A 23,487-nucleotide genomic window follows, 5' to 3' on the forward strand; every position below is an offset into this window, starting at 1 on the left:
ATTTTTATTTTCCATCCAACCCCTTGGTAAGGTCAACCAGAGCTGGATGAAGGGAAAATACAAGAACTAGCTTGATCCAAGACTTTTGTAACCTACAAAAAGCTTTTAATGGTCATTCACCACTTTCTCCTGTGGTGTGACCCACCAGAGATTTTGATCTGCTTAAAATTTGAGATAACATACTTAAATGATCTTCAAAAACGGATGGACGGTTTGGATATGAATAAAATTAATCAAAGTGGACCCCACATGGTACGGATAACTCCCATTGTTACAATCACGTTGCCGCACAGTCAGTGAATCCGGACCGTCCACCCATCCATGGATGATTTCACAGTAAGTTTCCAATTCATAAACTTTTCCCATTCAAGGTGGGCCCGGCCGTCCTGACTCTACTTTCTTAGGCAGAAAAATAAGATATTAGGATAGCATGTCAGGCGTGCCACCATAGACCATCCGCATGTGGCCCACCAGATGTACAGTTGAGATTCAGCACAACCGCATTGCACGGCTACCTAGAGATTGTCGCTCTTTTTATAATAACAGATGAAGATGAGAAACCATATCATTCAACTGTGGTGTGGCCCCCACAATCAACGGCTCTGGCATGTCGTCTGGTGGTAGGCCGATCCCTTTAATGTGGCAGAGGCACGTGCTCTGTCTTCTACAACATGCGTGGCTCGTGGCACGTTCCAAGGGGTGGACCACACATGAAGGTGGCACGTGGTGCACAAAAGGGGAATACAGTCACGTGTCGCTTTCTTTCTGGATCAGCAGATCAGTTGTAGCTTTCACATGATCACGTGGGACCACAGGATTTGGGGTTTACACGTGGCAGATAATAAAGGCATGAGTAGTTTCATGTCTGCAGGCTCGTGAAAATTCTACCATCCAAGGCGAATATAAGACTGCCATATGTGAAAAAAGGGGGGTTGAATAATCAATTGGGTCCATCTATCTGTTGGGGTCTTTTTTTCTTTTTAATCTGCGTATAGGGCATGAGTCGAAAAAGGAAGATTAAAGGCTCAGGTGGACCATATCATCAGAAACAGTGGTAATAACGTGGTCGACTGTTGAAGCCTTTCTAAGGTCTACCGTGATGTTTATTTGCCATCTAACCAAATTCATAAGGTCACATATAACTGGATGAAGGGAAACATAAATATTAGGTTGACCACATTTTCTATGGCTTCAAAAAAGTTTTCAATGGCCGGTGTTCTATCATCTTTACTTTGTGTGTTGTGGGCTATTCAAGACTTCAATCTTTTTTTTTTTTTTTTATATAAAAATCTCATATATTAATATGACTTGTTAATATATATATATATATATATATATATATATATATATATAGAGAGAGAGAGAGAGAGAGAGAGAGAGAGAGATGCATGCTCACCTACGCACCTACGCAAGTGCGCACCTTTACATAGGGTGTCGAATCCAAACGGTCCATAAGATGCAGAATCCCATGAAACCTTAGGGAGTGAATTTGCACCTTGATCTAAGATTCTGGTGGGCCATAGCAAAGAGAAATTCAAATCAAGGGACGAAACTATTTGCATTTTCATGGCCCATCGAATTTTGGTTCAAAGTAAAAATTGGTACCAGGAGGTTTCATGAGGTTCTGCTTCATGTGGACTGTTCAGATTTTCGAGACTCATCAGATATGATGAGTTCTCAAAAAAGTTCGTATGCAGTCCGTATGAACTGATTCACAAGTGAGCATTTTTGTGTGTGTATATGTCCAAATATATATATATATATAGGGAAAAGGTACTCTATGCTTGACCGTAGAGTACCTTCCATACGGTCGAGAGTTGGCAACACACAAGCGGTCAGATGTTAAAAAGTCCAACCCAACGGTAAGATTTTAGATGAAACAATACTGGTTGTTAAAATATGAGTCGGAGTATTTCATGCAAAAGCCTTTAACATGAAGTAGTGCACTAGAATCCTGGGTGGGGCCTATCGTGAGATTTTTTGAGAAATCCATCTTGTCCATCTATTTTTCCGTATCATTTAAGGGGTTGAGCCTAAAATTGAACCAAATCCAAGTCTCAAGTTGATCGTATCACAGGAAACAGTGGGAATAATGATTTCAACCATTAAAATCATGGTAGGCCCCACAGTGATGTTTATTTGTCATCCAATCTATTCATAAGATCATACAGACATGGATGAAGAGAAAAAACAAATATAAGCTTGATCCAAAACTTTCGTGGGCCCCAAGAAATTTTTTAACAGTAGATGTTCAATTCAACTGTTTCATGTGGTGTGGTCCATTTGAACATTTTATATGATTAATTTTTGGCTCAAGCCCTAACATCATATGGTAAAATGGATGGACGGAGTGGATTAGATATATAAATCATGGTGGACCTCGCAGTGTCTACTCAGTACGCTAAGGGTAGTGAGTTACTCCGCAATCTGCTTTCGACAAACAGGGGCGCAGATTAGATAATGACATGCTGAGTAGTAAGACTCACTACTGAAGTGATGTCACCAAGTTCCGTGGGCCCCATTATAATGTGTGTTTTGTATCCACTGATTCCATCCACTTGGAGAGATCATTTTACGGCAATATTCAAAGAACGAGTTAAATCACGAGCTCCAGTGGACCCCAGCATAGAAAACATTGGGACAGTGACGCCCACCATTAAAAACTTCTAAATGCCACAAAAGTTTTAGATCAAGCTGATATTTGTGTTTTCCCTTCTTTCATGTCTTTTTTAACTTTTGAACAGGTTGGATTTCAAATAAACATTATGGTGGGCCTTAGGATAGTTTCAATTTTGGGAATCACTCACTCCACTATTTTCTGTGGTGGGTCTACTACATATTTTTATCTACCTCATTCTTTGGTTCATGCCCTAAAATGATATCTCAAAATGGATGGACGGTGTAGATACAACACATACATCATAGTGGGGCCTACAAAACTTAGTAACGTCACTTGAGTAGCGGAATCGCTACTCAACCTTTCAGTCCCTAACCTACGACTCCAGAAATGGATTGGCTACTCCTTACCATCGGAAGCGGATTGCGTAGTGAGTAAACTTTGTGGGGTCCACTGTGATTTATTTATTATATCCACTCCGTCATTTATTTAACCAAATAATATCAGGGGTATAGCCAAAAAATGAAATATATAAAATGTTTAAATGGACCACACCACAGGAAATAGTTGAATTGAACATCTACAGTTGAAATTTTTTGGGGGCCACAGAAGTTTTGGATCAAGTTTATATTTGTTTTTCCCATTCATCTATGTCTGTATGATCTTATGAACAGGTTGAATGAAAATTAAACATCACTATGGAGCCTAGTAAGGTTTCAATGGTGGAAATCATTATCTCCGTTGCTTCCTGCGGTATGCTCCACTTGATCTTTGGATATGCTTCAATTTTGGTCTCAACTCCTTAAATTAGATGGAAAAATGAATGGACGGTGTGGATAGATCACATACATTCAAGGTGGGCCCAAGTAACTCAGTACGCAATCTGATTTCCCTGCCACCGCCAATGGCAGGTGGTCAGTGCTCTGTGGGCCCCACAATGATGTATGTGTTTCATTCATGCCGTCCATCTATTTTTCTAGATCATTTTTGGGTATGAGACCAAAAATAAGGTATATCCCAATCTCAAGTGGACCACATTACAGGAAACAGTGTTGATTGAACATCGACCATTAAAAACTTTTTGGGATCCAAAATAGTTTTGGATCAAGATGATATTTGTTTTTTCACTTCATCTATGTCTATATGACCTAATCAATAGATTGGATGTCAAATAAACAGTACAATGGGCCTTAGGAGAATTTTAATGGTGGATATACAATCACTATTGTTTTCTTGTGGTGTGGTCCACCTGAGATTTATATCCGTTTCATTTTTGGGATAAACCCATAACATGATATGTAAAAATGAAAAAACGACATGGATGAAACACATACATCATGGTGGGGCCCATAGAGTACCGACCATCACCACCCGGCTAGTGGTAGGGGACTAGTCAATTTGTTTTCGGCCCGTTTCACACTGACGCAAAAGAAAGAGGACAGGGATTGCGTCCTACCCGGTAATCTGTCCGGCAAGTCTCTGTGGGGCCCAACGTGATGTAATTATTTTATCCACGTCGTTCATTGCTTTTCTCATATTATTTTAAGTTATGATCCTAAAAATGAAGCAGGTCCACAGCTCCAATGGACCACACCAAATGAAACTGCAGTAATAATGACACCCACTGTTGAAATCTTTTTAAGGGCCAACGTAATTTTTTTTACCATCCAACCTATTCAAAAGGTCATGTAGATGTGGATGAAGTGAAAACACAAATATCAGATTGATCTGAAAATTCTTCATCTCCTAAGAAGTTTTTAATGGTGGATGTTCAATCCCCAAGTTGTGGTCCACTTGATCCCTGGACTTGACTCATTTTTTGGATCATAACTTAAAATGATATGAGAAAAACGGATGGACGAGGTGGATTTCTCAAAAAACCCCACGGTAAGCCCTACATAACTTTCTAAGGCAGGACCTTTATGCGGAGGCTTTTCGTACGAAATATACGTGAGAGAGAGGGAGCCGGTTTCACCGGCTTTGTTTCTCCACTCACCTATAAAATCTCACCTTTCTCCTTATAAAATCTCACCATTCATTTGAAACTTTTGCCATCGTTTAGCGACCCATTCACGCATGAAGGAAAAAAGAGGACGATAGCTCCCAACATACACACAGAGTTTGGGGCAAAGGATGTAATTTTTATCTAACGGTTCTTCATTGTTTCTCATATTATTTTAAGTCCTACCATATGAAGCAGTCCATACCTCAATGGACCACCATCCATGGGCTAGTGTCAGGGTGACACTCACCGTTGAAATCTTTTAAGGGCCACGATGATTTTTACCATCCAACCTATTCAAAGGTCATGTAGATGTGGATGAAGTGAAAACACAAATATCGATTGATCGAAAACTTCTAAATACTTCCAGTTTTTAATGGTGGATGTTCCATCCCAAGGTTGGTCCACTTGATCCCTAGACTTGACTCTTATTTTTTGGATTATAACTTAAAATGATATGAGAAATTGAATAGACGGGTGGATTTCTCAAAACCCCACGGAAGCCCTACATAGCTTTTTAGGCGGGACTTCATGCGGAGGTTTTCAGGAAATACGTAGAGAGAAGAGCGGTTTCATCGATTTTGTTTCTCCACTCACCTATAAAATCTCACATTTCCCCATAAACCTCACGGTTCCTTGAAACTTTTGCGCGATCATATAGCATTATATTATATATATATGGAAGTGTAATATAGTATATATATATTATATATATATCATATATATATATAGTTCTATGCGTAGAGCTCATGGGAGAACTTCCCATGAGGTTGAGCTGTGTAGGTCCCACCGTGATGCATGTCGAACATCAACATTGTGAATTTGATGGGTCCCCTTTAAATTATGGGATATCCTAAAAGTCAATCGTACAAGGAACTCAGGTTGGCTATACCATTTAAAGTCACGTGAATATATGCCTAAAAACATATAAACCTAAAATTTGGATGCATCTGAAACTTGGTCTGACCCCTTATCCAAGTGGGACACACATAATGGGTGGGCTGGATTTGTGAACATTTCGATGGGCCCAACAAATGATTATGAATGTTTTAATGATAGGGTAACCCCTCTCAACTTTTGTATGTGGTGTGGCCCACACAAGTCATTGATTGAGTTGATTTTTAAGCTCAAGGTCCACCATGAAATGTTGCATCTGACTAATGGGGTAGATGTTCGACCCACATCACAGTGGAGCCCACACATCTCAACCTCATGGGAAATTCTCATGAGCTCTACCGCATAGAACCATTTCCCATATATATATATATATATATATATATATATATATAGGTTTTATGAAAACGTTTTGTGAATTTATTTATTTATTTATTGTAATTAGATAGAAATTGTTATAAGTGAAATGTAGGTTCAAACCATGTATTAGTAGGGGTGTACATCGAGTCGAACTGGCCTCAGCTCGACTCAGCTCGGCCATTGGCTCACCCCAGCTCGAAATCAGCTCGGCTTGGTCCTCGAGCCTGACTAGCCAGTTCAACTCGATTTGGTCAGCAGTTCGGGCCAGCTCGGGCCAAGTTTGAGCCAAGATCGAGTCGAGTTTGCCATTGAGACATTTCCACAAACACCTGGACCACACCTTCAAAATCCATTTGTATGTGAAACAAAAGCAATGGTTTAATCAGTATTTTATCAAACACCTTCTAAGTAACATAAAAACCAAGGAAAAAAAAGAATATTTGTTTGATGTACATACCTTCTTTGCCACCAGCCACACTTCGTTGATTCATTTTATCAAACACTTGGTGAGCAACATCAATGGTGAAGTAACCGTGTCACCGAATTGGTTCGATTCAAGCTAGATTTGATCCAAGTTGAGTCGAGTTGGAGCCTGCTCAAACTCTGCTCAAACTCATTTTTGAGCTCAAAAAAACAGCTCGACTAGGCTTGAACTCAGCTTCAAATCGAGTTGAATGGAGCTTTTTCAGGTCGAGTCAAGCGAGCTAACCAAAGCTAGCTCGGTTCGTGTACACCCCTACGTATCAGTCAATATTAACTATATCATTACTGGCATCTTTCTGTCACGGGGATGGGCGCAGCTTCGGTGGATCCCTGACTGTGGGCCCACCTTGATATATGTTACATAAATCCACACTGTCCATCCGTGTTGAAAGCTCATTTTAGGGCATTATACATTATACCAAAACGAAGCAGATCCAAATCTTAGGTGGACCATAATACATGAAACAGTGGTGATTGAATCCCACCATCAAAAACTTTCTGGGGCTACCGGACTGTTTTATTTGCCATCCAACGTGTTGATAAGGTCATAAAGACACGGATGAAGGGACCACACAAATATCAGCTTGATCCAGAACTTTTGTAGCCCACAGTAATTTTTCATGGTCAATCACCACTCTTTCCAGTGATGTGGTCCACCTGATATTTGGATCTTCTTCATTTTTGGGATCAACCCCTAAAATGATATGTCAAAATTTATTTATTATATATTTTTTAATCAGAGCCCACCGACAATGGGCTAAGGTGACACGTGCTAAGTTGACACGTGCAAGTACACAATCCATTCTCCAGCTGGACCTTGCGTCCATTAGTTCAAAAGATGGGCTGGCACCGTGGGCCTTGTGTACTTTTGAATATCGATTTCCGGGACGCGGATTAGCTACTGAAGTCGACAGTAGCGAGTCTGACTACTGAAGTGACGTCACCACGTTCTTTGAGCTCCACCATAATGTATGTTTTTTTATCCACACCGTCCATCCATTTGGATAGATCATTTTAGATCAAGATCCAAAGAATGATACAGGTCCAAATCTTAAGTGGATCCCACCACAGAAAACAGTGGGGGATTGAATCGTCTACCATTAAAAACTTCTTTGAGCCATAGAAATTTTAGATCAAACTGATATTTGTTTTTTTTCCCTTATTTCATGTCTTTGTTAACTTATAAACAGGTTGGATCTCAAATAAACATCATGGTGGGCATTAGGAAGGTTTCAACGGTGGGCGTCACTATCCCCGCTCTTTTCTGTGGTGGGGAACTCGACATTATACATCACATATATCATGGTGGGCCCTAAAGAACGTGGTGATGTCACTTCAGTGGCCAGACTCGCTACTGTTCGGTTCCGTTCAGTAGCTAATCCGCCGCCCGATTTCTGGTTTACTTTTTTTAGCAGTTCATCTTCTTGGTATCCACGTGGCCCAACCACAAGGGAAAAGGATTGGCTACTCCTCCCGACACCAGCCAATGGCCGGTGGTCGGTGCTCTTTGGGCCCCACCATGATGTATGTGTTTCATCTATTTTTTCAGATCATTTTATGGTATGAGGCCAAAAACGAGATATATCCCAATCTCAAGTGGACCACATTACAGGAAACAGTGTTGAATGAGCATCGACCATTAAAAACATTTTGGGGGCCATAAAAGTTTTGGATCAAGCTGATTTTTGTTTTTTCCCTTCATCTGGGCCTGTATGACCTAATCAACAGATTGGATGTCAAATAAACAGTACAGTGAGCCTTAGGAGGATTTTAATGGTGGATATTCAATCACTATTGTTTTCATGTGGTGTGGTCCACCTGAGATTTATATCCCTCTCATTTTTGGTATCAAGCCCGAAAATTATCTGTAAACATTGATGAACGGAATGGATGAAACACACACATCATGGTGGGGCCCACAGAGCACCGACCACCAGCCACGGGGATGGTGTCAGGGGGAGTAACCAATCCATTTCCAACCACAAGAAAACCTGCCTTTTTTGGTATATGGTGTGGTCCACGTGATGAACGTCCTAGATCTTACAGGGGCAAGCGTATGGATTCTCTTCCCTTGTATGCACCTCAACTGGTTATCTGCTAGTTAGTCTTATTAAACAAATTATCTCGAGTCCAGTGAGTGTAAAAAATGGGCCATGTTTGGGCCCAGGCCCATAAATTCATCAAATCTATGTTTGCCACCTGTATGTTATCTATCCGTTGATCAACAAAGAAATAGATATTTATATAAATCAAACCAATGGTCTAAATGCAAGTTGAAGGATTGGGCCGTAGTGTGGCCCAAATGACTAGAGCTGAAGCCCAGCCCATGGGCCCAGCTAGTAAGTCAAGGAGACGATCGTAGCCATTGGATCAACCAACGAACAAATAAAATATCACTGGCCAGCAGTTTCAAGTCCAATTTTCAAATGATCTTAGGATTTTCTTTACAGAAAATGAGGACCGTTCATGGCCTACCTGTTGTAGCCTTTCTTACCTTCTAAAGTGGGCCTTAAAGAGATCCACAAAGCCCAATTGGTGGACCATGATTTCACATTGGACTAGATCTTGGCTGCTTGTGTTTAGACCATCCATTCAATTGTACGGTGGTACTAAAATTTCTGACCTGGCGGCGGAAACATTTGAAGGGTGAGATGGAGTGCTGAAATTATGTGAAGTATGCAATGGTCCAAGGGACGGGGCCGGGTCCAATGAGCCCGCCCCCGGTGGGCCCATGGGCTTGTAATGGGCCCAAATTAAAGACCCATGACCCCCCTATCTTGAATTTCAGGTCTGGACAATAAACCAGCAAGACCTGAACCTATATGTGGTAACGGTCCATGTGTATGTGTTGGGCCCAAGATTGAATTTGAAGCCCGCCTAGCCCCAAAATTTAGGCCATCGGATAAGTGGGCCCATCACAACACCACCCCAAGGTTCCAGTTTAATCAATACGTCTGCGTCCGACATGGTGGGCCTATGCCACAGGTCATGCACCCCAGAATCGACTCTATTTGTTAGATGTGTGTGTGTGTGGGTGGTTGCATCCATTGGATAAGGCCAATCAAGTGTCATCTTCTTAATTTTTTGAGGAGAAGATGGGTGAATCTGTGATTCAGTAGGGACAATGTGGGACCCACATCCCAATTATGGGATCTGGTGTTAAGCTAAAGGGTGACAATGGCTGGCCTAGGGCTAGGGCTAGGGCTAGGGCTGGGCTTAGCCATAGCGTATTAGGTTGGGCTCCAATGGAACCAACCTGCTAGAAAAAAAAGTTAAATGATCAAAGGTTTGAAATAGTTTAATCTATGATATCCTACATCATTGACAAGTCCTATCATATAAATGGTTTATATTCTTTAAACTGTTTATATAATAGTGGGCCACTTCATAATTAGATGGTCCTAGCCCTTGATACAAGCTTAGGGTCTGCGGCAAAGCCTTAAAACACGAACGTCTCCAATGTGACTCATTTGAGTTGACTGGATCTTGATAGGACGAGACCCAGCCTTTAGACTCGGCCGATTCAGCTCCAAGTTGGGCGAGGCACGACTTAACTCAGAACTGAATGAGTTGGTCCAAGTCGCCGAGTCTTTTACCCATGCGCCCTATCCTACCGGGCTTCCAGGGCTGGCCCACCTAGGCCATTGCCACCATTAATTTAGTGGACCCTATGGTTAGTAGGAAAGATGATTGGGTCACTGATGATGGTGTCAATGTGGAAAATCATCATTATCTTTCATGATGCCTGCAAACAGGTATAGTTAGTCTTCCCCTCAAGGGTTTGAATGTTCTTGCATATATATCTATTCTAAGCCTGGAGTGGACCACCGAAAGCATCTAGAACTTGGGTTTCTTGGTCATTGATCTAGAAGTTCTAGAAACAGAGAAATGGAGGGACATTTGAAAATTCCAATCAAGGTGTGCAAAATCAAAATTCTTTGTCAGCTGTTATTATTTTAGAATTAGTTGGTCAAGATCACATGTTTATTAGTATCTGCCCATTGGTGGCTCATATACATTCTAGCCTTCTGATCAATCCAATAATGACATCCACACAACATGGAGGAAACATAAAAATGAAAGACAACCCAAATGCCAAAGTGCCAAATTGCCCATTAAACCATACATCATCAAACGGCCCAGATTTGCCACAAACATCACACTACATTTTTCAAATGTCACATGTGTGACAAGTTGTCCATATACATATGTTCTAAATAATTCATCATTATTCCAAAGTGTTTGACAAACAACACTGAAATAGTTAATCTAACTAGCATGGGTGAGGCGAGGTTAACATGACCCAGACCATCAAACGGCTCATAAGCCTATATGTCACGAAATCCCAGATTGGCCAAGTCAACTAACAGGTTTTTAAAATAAGGCTCACCCCAGTTTCAAGCTTTTAAATTGACTTGACGAGCGGAGTCTAGAAGAAGAAGAAGAGGAAGATGAAGAAGGCTTGTAAGACCATTCACTGCATACATTACATGCATTAAAAAACATAAGGACTATTTTGTTGCGGAGAATTTTATTTTGGTATTTATCTTTCCCGTGGAGCCTTCTGGAAATATAGGCACCGTTGCATTCACTCCTAAAACCTCTTCTGCCCCAAGTGGGTCAATCTTCATAAATTTCATCTAAATGTGAAATACTCATAAAAATGTATACATAATGATCTAGACCATTCATCTTGGAGATCCTAGTATAGATGAGTAATATAGAAGCTATTATATTTGTTCATGTTAAGATGTGCTAGGAACCATTTTAATACTCTTTTCTTTTTAAGCTACTTTGTGCGGATGATAAAATTTCTTATGAAGGAGGTACGTGGGTGTTGATGTCGTGTGCTTTGCAAAGTCAATGTGTTAATCTTAATTATTGATTTGATGATCTTGGCCATAGATCATGATGACTATAAGTCATGTGTGAATATATTATTAATGTCATGACTAGTATGGTTAAGTGATGTAGAGCAGCTCGCAGACACTTTTATGTCTAAGATGGATTAGAGAATGCCTGGTCAGAAGCAGAAGTCGTCAAGACCGTCAAAACCTTAAAACAAGTATATCTCACAAATCGGAATGAATTACTCGATGTACCATATATGATTGTTGGGTAGGATGAGTTACTTTAGCCAACCAACTTGGCAAAATGATTGTGGGGTAGGACGAGCTACTTTAGCCAACCATATGCCGGGTTGCCTATGCTGAATTTGCGAGGTTTCATCATATCAACAGCTGAATTTCATGTTTGATTCCATTTTTATTATAACTAGTAAGTTTTAATTTGATTATAACTCTTCATCCATTGGGCTTTAGGAGTTGTGTCCAACATGAAAAGTGCTTAGAATAATTACGAGAATAACGTGGTTAAGCCACATAGGACACTTGCTATGAAAGTAAATTTACTATTTATAGTAAGTTATGAATTTTAGGGAATTTTAGTTAAAGTTTGTTTCTGATTTCTCTCATATTGTTTGGTATCCCTATTTAAAGGGTTGTGAACTCCCTTATTTCAAAATTCTTTAAAATTTTATTTCTATTTTTATTACTTTTTTCTTGTGGATTCGAGAAGTCTCTGTGAGGAGTTCAGAAAAGCTTTGTGGATTCAAAGTAATTATCCTTAAGGAAGACGGTGATCAACCTCATCACGTTCATCATTGTATCAGTAAGTATATTTTAACACATGCATGCATATATACATGGGTTGAAGGAAAGGAATTTATTTGATTGTGCTTGTGAACTTAAAATAGGTACAATGGTCATGATTAAAGAAGATTTGTGTTATATATAATTTTAGGGTAGGAGAAGCTACTTTAGCCTTGTCCATGCCGAATTTGCGAGATTCCTTTGGATCAATGGTTGAAAATTCATTTTATTTCTGTTTTTATTATTTTTAATAAGTTTTGGTTTGATCGTAACTCTTCATCCGTTGGGCTTTAGGAGTTGTGTCCAACATGAAAAGTGTTTAGAAAAATTAGGAGAATAACATGGTTAAGCCATATAAGACACTATAAATAGTAAATTTATTATTTATAGTAAGTTGCGAATTTTTGGTAGGTTTAGTTATAATTTAATTCTGAAACTTCTTTTAAGGATTGGTATCCCTACTTAAAGGGTTGTAGGCTAGTTTATTTCATCTATCAATCAATTTAAAGGTAGACATTTCTTTCCCTACTTTTTAATTTTTTACTTTTTCCTCATGGATTCGAAAAGTCCCTGTGAGGAGTCCAGAGAAGCTTCATGGATTCGAAGTAGTTATCCTTGAGGAAGACAGCTATTGACCTTATCACGTTCATTCCTGCGCCAATTTACGATCCAACATATTCATAACATTATGCACAAACATCAGCCTAATCTAAAACTATTGTGGCCTAAGGAACTTTTGGGCAATAAGCATTCAATCCCCACAATTTCCAATGGCCTCATATCCTAAATTGATATGGCAAAACGAATGGACATGTGATAAAACACATATATCGTGGTGTGCCCGTGAAGTAAGGGCACTGGGGATATTGCCAATGTCCTAGTCTCCAGGCAATCCGTGGAAGTACCAATGCTTGAAAGCTAAGTAGGGTCCACCATTATGATTGTGAGAAATCCACTCCGTTCCTTTTTGGAGCTCATTTCAAGACATGAGACAAAGAACGAGGTGGATTCAAAACTAAGCATGCCACACCACGGGAAAAGTGGAGAAAGAAATGCTTACGGTTGAAACCTTTCTGAGTCTATGTTAATGTCTGTATGCCATCCAAACTGTTCATAAGGTCTTTTCTGGTGGGATGATCTGAAAAAAGAAAAGGAAAAAGAAGAAAATCCTGTTATAAAACTTCTATGGCCTTATGAATGTTTCAACAATGTTTGTTCAATCCCTATCGTTTTCTCTTGTGTGGCCCACTTGAGTTTTAGATTTAAATAATTTTTTGGTCTCATGTACTAAAGTGAGCTGGCAAAATAGATGGACTGATTCGATTTCTTATAAACATCATGGTGGGCCCCACCTAGCTTTTGAGCATAGGAACTTCAAGAGACACCCTCTTATAGGCAATCCACGACCATAAAAAAGGTGACAAATCCGGACATAGTTTAGCAGGTGACCCCAACACGAGCCAACTAACTGCTATCAAAGCTTTGTGGGCCTACCATGATGTATGTGTTTTATCTATGCTGTCCATCCATTTTGCCACTTGATGGTAAGGCATGAGGAAACAGTGGGGATTGAACTCTTATTGTCCAAAATTTCAACTTCTTAGGACCTATAGAAAGTTTTAGATCAAGCTGATATTTGTGTTTTCATATATCCATGTCCATGTGACTTTACAAACAGGTTGATTAACAAATAAATATCATTGTGGGCCCAAAAAGGGTGGATGTCATTGTCCCCACCATTTTATGTGGTGTGATCCACTTGACCTTTGGATCAACCTCATTTTTGGGTCCATGTCCTTAAATGAAGAGGCAAAATGGATGGACAATGTGGTAAAACACATACATTATAGTAGGGCCACAGAGCTTTGATTCTAGCTAGCTGGCTGATGTTGGGGCCACCAACCAAACCGGACTAACTTACATTTAGCACTGTTTCCTGCAGTGTGGTTCCCTTGGGATTTAAATCTGACTCATTTGTTGGGCTCATGCACTTAAAATAAGTTAGCAAAAATAATTCATTTGATAAGCTGAATGATAAAAAAGTCTGAAATTAATTTAAGTACTGGATCCATTGTGTACTGAATTTTAATACATGATTAGTTCTCCTGTTTGGTATATTGTTTATGAATACTGAAATTTAGTGCAAATTTCAAAATTTTATGTTTGATAAAAATGTCTGAAATTTGATAATTTTATCAAATTATCCATGTCTTAACATGATCAGGAAAAATGGAAGGAACAAGTGGATTTCTCACAAACATTACAAACCTGACTTCCCATTTTAGGACCACAACAGGTAAGACAGTGGGGACACTGATTTCTACCGTTCAAAGCTTCCTAGAGCTTATCATGATGTTTATTTGTCATTGAACTTGTTAAAAATGTCATACCGATTGGAAAAAACAAATATGAGATTGGTCCAAAACTTCCACTGGACGTTCAATCTCCATTGCTTTTTGTGGTGTGGTCTACCTGAGCTTTGCATTTGCATAGATCCACACCGTTCATTCATTTTTTTTCCAGATTATTTTAGGTCATGGTCCAAAAAAAGAGGCAGTGGATCACACCACAAAAAACAGTAAAAATTGAATGTCTACAGTTGAAAACTTCACTATGCCAAAGAAGTTTAGGATCAAGCTGATATTCATTTTTTTTCCATTAATCCAGATCTATGTGACCTTATAAACAGATTGAACAGTAAATAAACATATCATTAGAAGTCAAATAAACATCATGGTGGGCCTAGGAAGGTTTCAAGGGCGTGCCATTGCTTCCACAACTTTTTGCAGTGTGGTCCACTTAAGTTGATCTGATTCATTTTTCCTATTATATCCTATGATGATCTGAAAATTTGGATGAATTGTAGGGATATAACATATACATTAACGTATCATTTAACGCGGCCCATAAACCACTCTTAAATTAATTCCGTATTAAATTAACATTAAGAACTTGTTTTAAGTGTGTGAAACAAACCCATTAAATAATATATTGACTGAAATCCGATTTCAGATTTCAAGCATATTAATGGGAAACGAACAAGTTCTAAAACACAGACATTATGGTGGGCCATAGAGCTTTTCCAGCACCGACCACCACCGAAGTCAGTCACTACCAAATCCTAGTCCGACGTGTCAAAGGGAAAGAAACCATTTCCTACCAAGGGTCGTATATGAACAGCTCTCAAAGATAGGCAGAAGGTCTGCATCGGAGGTTGGGGGGTGTCCTTTCCTCACGTGAATGACGGAGTCCTGAAGATTCACACGTCTTTTTCTGGCCCACCATGTGTTTTGTGCGTCCCACCTGTGCTCGACTGCACGTATCATGTTCGGCTCTTTCATAACTGGAATTATCGGACAGAGTAACATTAGGATATCCCCCCAAAATTTCATGTGGGGCCCACTCTCATTGGAAATTTTTATTTCATCGTCGATGGAATATGTCCGGTCCACCTTCCAATTGGTTAATAAGAGAAATAAGCAACGGTCCACATTCAATTGAAATAGGGATTTTTGAGGCATGGTTCATTGACGGGTATCTCATCATTCCAATGGTCTGGATTAATGAAATATGGGCCCCACTAGCACAAAGTAAAAACCCGAGTATACCGTGTTTCTCCTCGGGTGAATGATCAAATAATGTCTAGTTCTACGAGTGGAATTAAGTGAAGCGCTGCTGGCATCTATTCACAGTATACACGCGAGTTTTCGATTCTGATAGAGTGGGGCCCATGGTTCTTTAATCCAGACCTTTCATCTGTCATTCGGGAGCGGATTAGGTGAGGTCCTGATTACAGGCCCACCTTGATGTATGTGGTGTATATACACTCAGTAGATCAGTATTTTCATGCCAAAAAATGAAGCAGATCCAAATCTCAAGTGGGCCACACAGAAGCTATGAATGCATATCCACCGTTAAAAACTTCTTAGGGTTAGGTCAAGATGATATTTGTGTTTTTCCTTCATCCAAATTTGTGTGACCTTGTCATCATGTTGGATAGCAAATAAACGTATTGGTGGCCCTTAGGAAGTTTTTAATGATAGCTATTCAATTGCTTCTATTTTCATGTTGTGTGATCCACTGGATATTTGGATCTACTTTATTATTGGGAACATGCCCTAAAATGACCTTGAAAAACTGATGGACGGCTTAGATATACAACACATACATCAAGGTGGGCCACACAGTCATAGCCTCACCAACTAAGCTGTTACTCGGGCCTCGTTTCAGATCCGAATGCTTTTTTACTATAAAAAGATCTCCTTCATGGGATAATCACCGCATTTATATTTTTGGTAAATAAAGGGTGGTTAAGAGGAGAAATAAATCTACGGTCCACATTCAATTTAAAAGTGTCCTAATATTGCTAGACTATTGTCCATCGAGGTTGGGATCCTAACCAATGGTCCGGATTACCAAACCACGGGCCTTACTTCACAGAAGCCATAACGAATGTATACCGTGTACGGATGCTCAGGCACTTATAATATAATTTATTTTCTCTTTCTTTGGAAGGTACACAATTTCTTTCTTCTAGAAATGGGTAGGTTGATAGCCTGCTATGGTAGGATTTATAGACCCCGCGCCAGCTTTGAGTTTGTACAACTGGGGCCCACAGGCGATGAATGAACCAACTAGGACGGTCTCTATAATGCAACCAGATAGGAAGACCGTACACATCCAACCTATGGTCTCTTAGGGTCTGTTTGATTTTCCATGTCTATCCCTTGTAAATATTTAATTATTACTTTTTCAACGGTTTGAAAATATGCGAGTATTTCTACTTTAAAAATCAGTCTAAAAATATTGATTTAAATTTGTGGGTACCACCAAAATATATATATTTATGGCATATCGGTGCCATCCATCCACTTAACTAGAATATTTTGAGCATAAAACAAAAAATGAGGCAAATCTAGCACTTAAGTGGCCCACACCAAAAGAAACAGTGGCCTTGATACATCCACCGTTGAAACTTTAATGGGAACACTACCTATTTCCTTGTAAAAGTCTACCTTCGGGCTGTTAGTATTATTCAATCTAAGGTATTAACTATAACAACGGAGCCCATGTCATCAATGGTACACACCCAGGACTGGCAATGGGTCCTTATTCTTGCTCCGGTGGTAGACTCTCGGGAGTTTCAACACCTGGTCAAGGGTTCGAGTACCCCTAGGCGGTGAAATCCCACTACTGCGTGAGTGTGTGTGCTTGTGTAAAAAAAAAAAGGAAAAAAAGAAAAATAAGTCGGGATAGCAAGAGCCCAACTCATCTGCTAAACTAGACAAGAATTCTGCGCTGAACTTCTTGTTTTTTTTTTTTTTGGGTTAGCTTGTTAGTACACACCCATGTCAATACCCACTCTACTGCTAGCCGCCCCTACTAGGGATTGATACCAAAACCTCAAGTGTTGAAACGAGGTATGTCAACTTAGTATACCAGTTGAGCTACGGATCTGGGTGTATTTCTGACCTGAACTTAAACCTGTGACCCGGTGAAATGAATTGTCAATTTGTTTTGCGTGTCATCCAATTTGTTTGGGTTGACTCTCACTGCCCAAACCAGTCACTGGAGTCCAATTTGTTTGGGTTGACTTGCACTGAGACCCGAACCAATCAGTTGAGTCCAATTTGTTTGGGTCAACTCCCACTCAAACCTGCACCAATTAGTAGGGTTGTACATCGAGCCGAGTCAAGTTGAGGTGGGTCAATCTTGGCTTGGCTCGTTCGTGTTTTCCTCAAGTTTGAGATCAGTCTCGAGCTTACCACTGGAGCTTGGCTTGTTTGCCAAAATTTTCAAGTCAAGCTTGATGTGAGCTAGTGGATTGAGTTAAGGCAACCTTACCTTGAGTCGAGTCCACTCCCAACTCACACTTGCCTCAACCTAGCAACCCGATCCAATCCTCAAATCAAATATTCAATTATATATATATATATATATATATAGGGTACCATGTTGTTGGTGCTGAGAGAGAGAGCGAGAGAGACGAGTTAGGTAAGGAAGGGAAATGGTAAGAAATGGACGGATGGGTAAGGTATGATTTAAGTTTTAATTTTTTTAATTTTTAAATATAATTCTATATATATAATATAATATAATATAATATAATATAATATAATATATATTCAAGTCGAGCTGACCTCGAGCTTCGAGTCAAGTCAGGTTTGAATCGAGTCAAGTTAAGCTCCACTGTGTTCGAACTTGACTTGTTTTCAAAACGAGATATGTTACATGAAGCTTGACTCGCATTGAGTTACTGTGCGAGTCGAGTCAAGTCGAGCTAGATCAAGCTAAGCCAAGCAAGCTTTTCAAGCTAGCTTGGCTGGTGTATAGCCCTACCAATTGGTCGAGTCCAATTTATTTGGGTCGACTTGAACTCAAACCCAGACCAATCAGTCAAGTCTAATTTGTTTGGATTGGCTCGTTCTCAGACCTAGACCAACCAGTCAAGTCCAATTCGTTTGGGTCGGCTTGTACTCAAACTCGGACCAATCTGTCAAGTCCAATTTGTTTGGGTTAACTCGCACTCAGACCCGAACCAATCAGTCAAGTCCAACATCCAACTTGTTCAAAAGGTTGGCCCCATGATGAGAATGATCTTGTGTAAAAATCAGTCACAACCACTTAATAGATGGGTTATACTATAGAAAACAATGAATAACCAATGTTAAATAACAAAGTGTGGACCGCTTTATGAGTGGATGAGTCTGATTTTTTGCGCAAGATCATCTTCATCGTAAAGCCAACCTAATGGATGTGAACATTTTTTTCTTATATATGTGCCAGCCCATTGATAAGCTATACGTTCGGGTCCATTTACTTAAATATGCCACAAATTTTAGAACTGATTCTGACCTAGCTTGGCTCAAACCCACCTCAAAAGTGGGTAGACCAGCAAACATAGACCCACTTGCATGAACCCAAGGCTCAAGGATTATATAATAATATCTCTTTAGGTGGGGCCAAGGTTCGTGAGAGGCCCACATCAAAGGGCTGCCACATTCGTGGAATTCATAAGCGTTTTTTCACGCGACCATTGGCTCTTCTGCCTTTTATTTCGAATCTTTGATCTACCCTTTGTCAAAGTAAAATAAAGCAGCGGATGCGAGTGCATAGGAAAAGGAGTCCTGCTCTCCCCAGATTTGCCAATGTTGTAAGTATGTACAATATCCGAACGGCTCAGATCTTGTACGTACTTCCCACATGTGTGTCCAGTCATTCGTGTGGGTCGCATATGTACAAAAAAAAAATGGATACTTGAATAAATTGACCAACAGCTGATGTTCGAGTAGATGTATGTAGCCCACTTCATAGACAGACCTGACTAATTTCGGATGAGTTGGGAAATGCACGGTGGGACCACCTGATAAACGGTCCAGATCTCTCACATATATTCCATATTGGACAGACTCATATATGCTGGAAAAAGAAGTTTAAATGCTTCGGGATTTGATACTTGCACTTTTAGTGTAAAAGAACAAAAACGAATCAAACCATGAAAAGATGTTCCCTTCTCTACCTTCTGATGGGAAGACTCTGATGGGGCCAGACTCAGTTACGTAAGTACTAAAGCGTGGCCAGTTTTCCACTTTACACGTGGAATACATGCACGCCGTACAGACCATCCAAATTGTGGGGCCCACCATGGATCACAGCATGGCCCAAAATGCATACTAATCAAACCATAGTCTAAAATCACGAAAATCCAACTCGACTCGAAACTCAGCTGAGTCGAGTTGACTCGGAAACTCAGGAGAGGTATATGAATCAAACTCTGAGGCTTGATGAGATCTGGTCAAATCGACTCGACTCAGTGAGTCAAGTCAAGTTTTTTAAAGTTTCTAAACTATGAATCAAACAATCATAACCGTTGGATTGGCAGCCTCAAATGAAGTACCGAAAGGAAACTTGATGATAGTCCAAATCCAGCAAGCAAAAGCAGACGGCTAATATCGATCGATCAAATCTGTGAGATTATCCACGTCTGCCCATAGTGGGGCCCACTTTTTGGATGGTCTGGATTTGGGTGCACGTGAGATATATGCAATGGCATGTGTGGGCCATTTAATACTCGGGCAGAGGATTTTTGTGACATATGTACGGTACAAAGAATTTATGATATATATATATATATATATATATATATATATATATATATATATATATATATATATATATAGGTGTAATAAGAATTTGGGAGAAATACACTAGCTGACCTTAGCTCGAACTCGGCTCGGCTTGGTCCTCGAGCCTGACTGGCCAGCTTGGCTTGGTTCGGTCAGCAACTCGGGCTAGTTCGAGCCAAGATCGAGCCGAGTTCGCCATTGCAGCATTTCTACAAAAACTTGGACTGCACCTTTAAAAAACAGAAGCAAAGGTTTTATAAGTGTTTTATCAAACACCTTTTAAGCAACATAAAAACCAAGAAAAACCAAGAAAAAAAGGTTATTTGTTTCATGTATATACCTTCCTTGCCACCAGCCACACTTTGTTGAGTCATTTTATCAAACACTTGGTCAACAACATTAATGGCAAAGTAACTAAGTCACCGAACTGTTTCAATCTGAGTTCGATTCGAGCTGGATTCGATTTGAGTCGAGTCGAGCTAGAGCCTACTCGAACTCAGTTCAAGCTCATTTTCGAGCTCAAAATATCAGCTCGACTCGGCTCGAACTCAGCTTCAAACCGAGTCGAATCAAACTTTTTCGAGTCGAGTTGAGCGAGCTAACCAAGCTAGCTCGGTTCATGTACACCCCTACACACACACACACACACACACACACACACACACACACGTGTGGGACATGCCCATCCACACGCTGGTAAACGCGAGAAAATGGAACCTGTGCTGGATCAAATCTTTCCATCAGGTCACGTTTAGATTTTCTAGCCTGAAAACCGGCCCATTTCACTCCTCAGGATGGCTACATAAAACTTAAAATAAAATAAAATAAAATAAAAATCTTTCACCGGAAATTATTAGAGGTGTTCACCTTATTGATTCCGCGAGTACAAACACATAATATACAAGTCTTGTTTATACTCGATTTGTCATGATCAACTCCAATGTTAAAATGTTAGCATGTGTTGACACTAGATGAGATATTTATATATCACAAGAAGTAGATCGTGAGAATCAAGATATGTCACACATCAAGTAGATTAAGAGGCCATCGATCATACAATGGCTTGGAGACGTATTTGTGGTGGAAGGATATAGCCCATCCCTACAAAGAGCTTCAGAAAGAGTGCACCAATAAGTGGAATGATTAAGGTAGTAATGCGTATTAACACATGGCCAAATGTCGGAAACTTGTAAGCAGTACAGGGAGAAAATGAAGGAAGGTGAATTAAAATCAAAGCCAATGCTATTGATTGATTGATTAATTCATAAGGCAGAGATCATATGGAAGGCTACCACCTATCCAAATTTATAAAAGTAGAAGAGAACAAAGAACTTCAGGCACTTGCCAAACTAAATTCATGTGTATCTCATTTAGCATGACATTACTTGTACTATCTTTTTCATCTCACATTGACTTTTATCTTAGTTTATTTTTGTTTAGCCTCTTCACTTCCATCCCGCATGATGTTATAATAAGAATGAATCAATTAACATAGTTTCAGTTCAATTTTTATTCGCTGTTATCCAACGCATTGTTACAACAAGTTTTGATTAGTTAATTAGGTTCTGGTCCACGACCTTTTTGCCCAATGTTGAAACCCTGAGTTCTTTCTTAGCTATTTCACCAAGTCATTATTAGTCAGCCAAATGACTCATGATCATCAAGGTTCAAACGACCATCAATCATCCACGATTACTTTGTCTACTCAAATTACTATTGTTGGTAGTCTTTTTTCTTTGCCTTCTTTATTTACTTGCTAATTGTATTATATTCTTCATCAATTTAATAAAATAATTAGCACTTTATCTCATTTTTTTACTTTTAAATGTTGTGTCATTATTAAACGACACAAGCTATCACTATGTTGTAATATGAAGTTCTTGCTTTTAAAACAAAATGAACTCATCTTAAAGACCAACCATCTGCTCTACAAATGGTTTAATTTCTTATATATGATGGTCAATCTTCTCAGATCCAGTCCTAATCTGTCTATTTCAATACTTGAGTTTGTAACGCATTTGGTTTGATTCAAGTCGCATTCGGCTTTGGCAAGTGCTGCACATACATACATATAACACCCAATCTCAATCAAGCGCTATATATGCGGTTGTGCAGCTGAATTGAAACCTAAATGCCCCCACAGAGCCCAAGTGTTTCACTCAGGTGCCGCTGCGTACATGGTTGTTGTAGATGATTATGGTTCCATGATGGGTCCCACATAATATACAGGTGGGGCCCATAATTTCATAAATGGACTCCTTTTTCTTCTTCTTTTTTTTTTTCGACCGAAAGGGGAGATCGATGGACCTTCATTTATTCTTTAAAATAGTTGGTATGAGAGATTTTCTTGTATTGATTTGTTTCCATGTATATAATAATAATTATTATTGTTGTTGGGGTTGTTGTTAGTTACCCACACGTTCCATATTGACTCTCGATGGACGGTGGTCTACACGCTCCGCACGTTTGAATATTTTGGACCTCTGTCCAAGTTCACCTCAACCCTCATAAAAAAAGAACAAATGATGGGGCCCACCCATACAATGGTGGACCCCATCATTTAGTGGATTTATTCCAGCTATTCTCACGAATGGGATCTGGCCAACCGCAGAAAACAGTAGACTCGAGATTTTCTTGGGTTGATTTGCTTCCCTGTATGGATATTATTGTGGTAGTTGTTGTAGTTACTCTTCTAGATACCGTGGAGCATGAAGAACTGTAATATGCTAGAGCCATCACTCTATAGGGTGATGTGAAAATCAGATCCATCCATCCATTTATGGGGCCTAGATGGATGGTATATAACACAAAAATCACTCTTATTAAATGATTCTATCAATCTGATCTGTGGTTATTAAGTGATGTAATTTGGAGAACCAAAACATTTAATGGTCGAATATGCTATTGAATAAACAATATGAAAATTAATGGATAGGATTATCTCATGGATTTTGTTTTTAAAATGTGGGCCATTGGTCATGGTGCTAGTATATGGGTGGACTTGATTGATATCACCCTGGCATATGTGTTGTGAAGAGATTGCTTGGTCTACTATATCATGGTTCTTCATGCTCTACCATATCATGTCGGGTAAATGTATACATTGGCTGCGATAATGAAGCCGCATTTGGCGCTGGAAATTTCAAGGGAGCAACTGTGGTGGTGGGGTCACTGCTACTTGAAGGGAAAGGTGTGGTTTGGCTGTAGAAAATGATAGAAAAATGAGAGAGAGAGAGAGAGAGAGAGAGAGAGAGAGAGATGGCGTACCTTAACGAACACTAGTGTTGGTGCAATAATAGCAAGATGGGTTTGGAAGAGACACTTTCATTTTTATGAAAATTTCAAAAAAAAAAT

This window comes from Magnolia sinica, chromosome 8, assembly GCF_029962835.1.
Source record: "Magnolia sinica isolate HGM2019 chromosome 8, MsV1, whole genome shotgun sequence".
In the NCBI taxonomy this organism is placed as follows: Eukaryota; Viridiplantae; Streptophyta; class Magnoliopsida; order Magnoliales; family Magnoliaceae; genus Magnolia; species Magnolia sinica.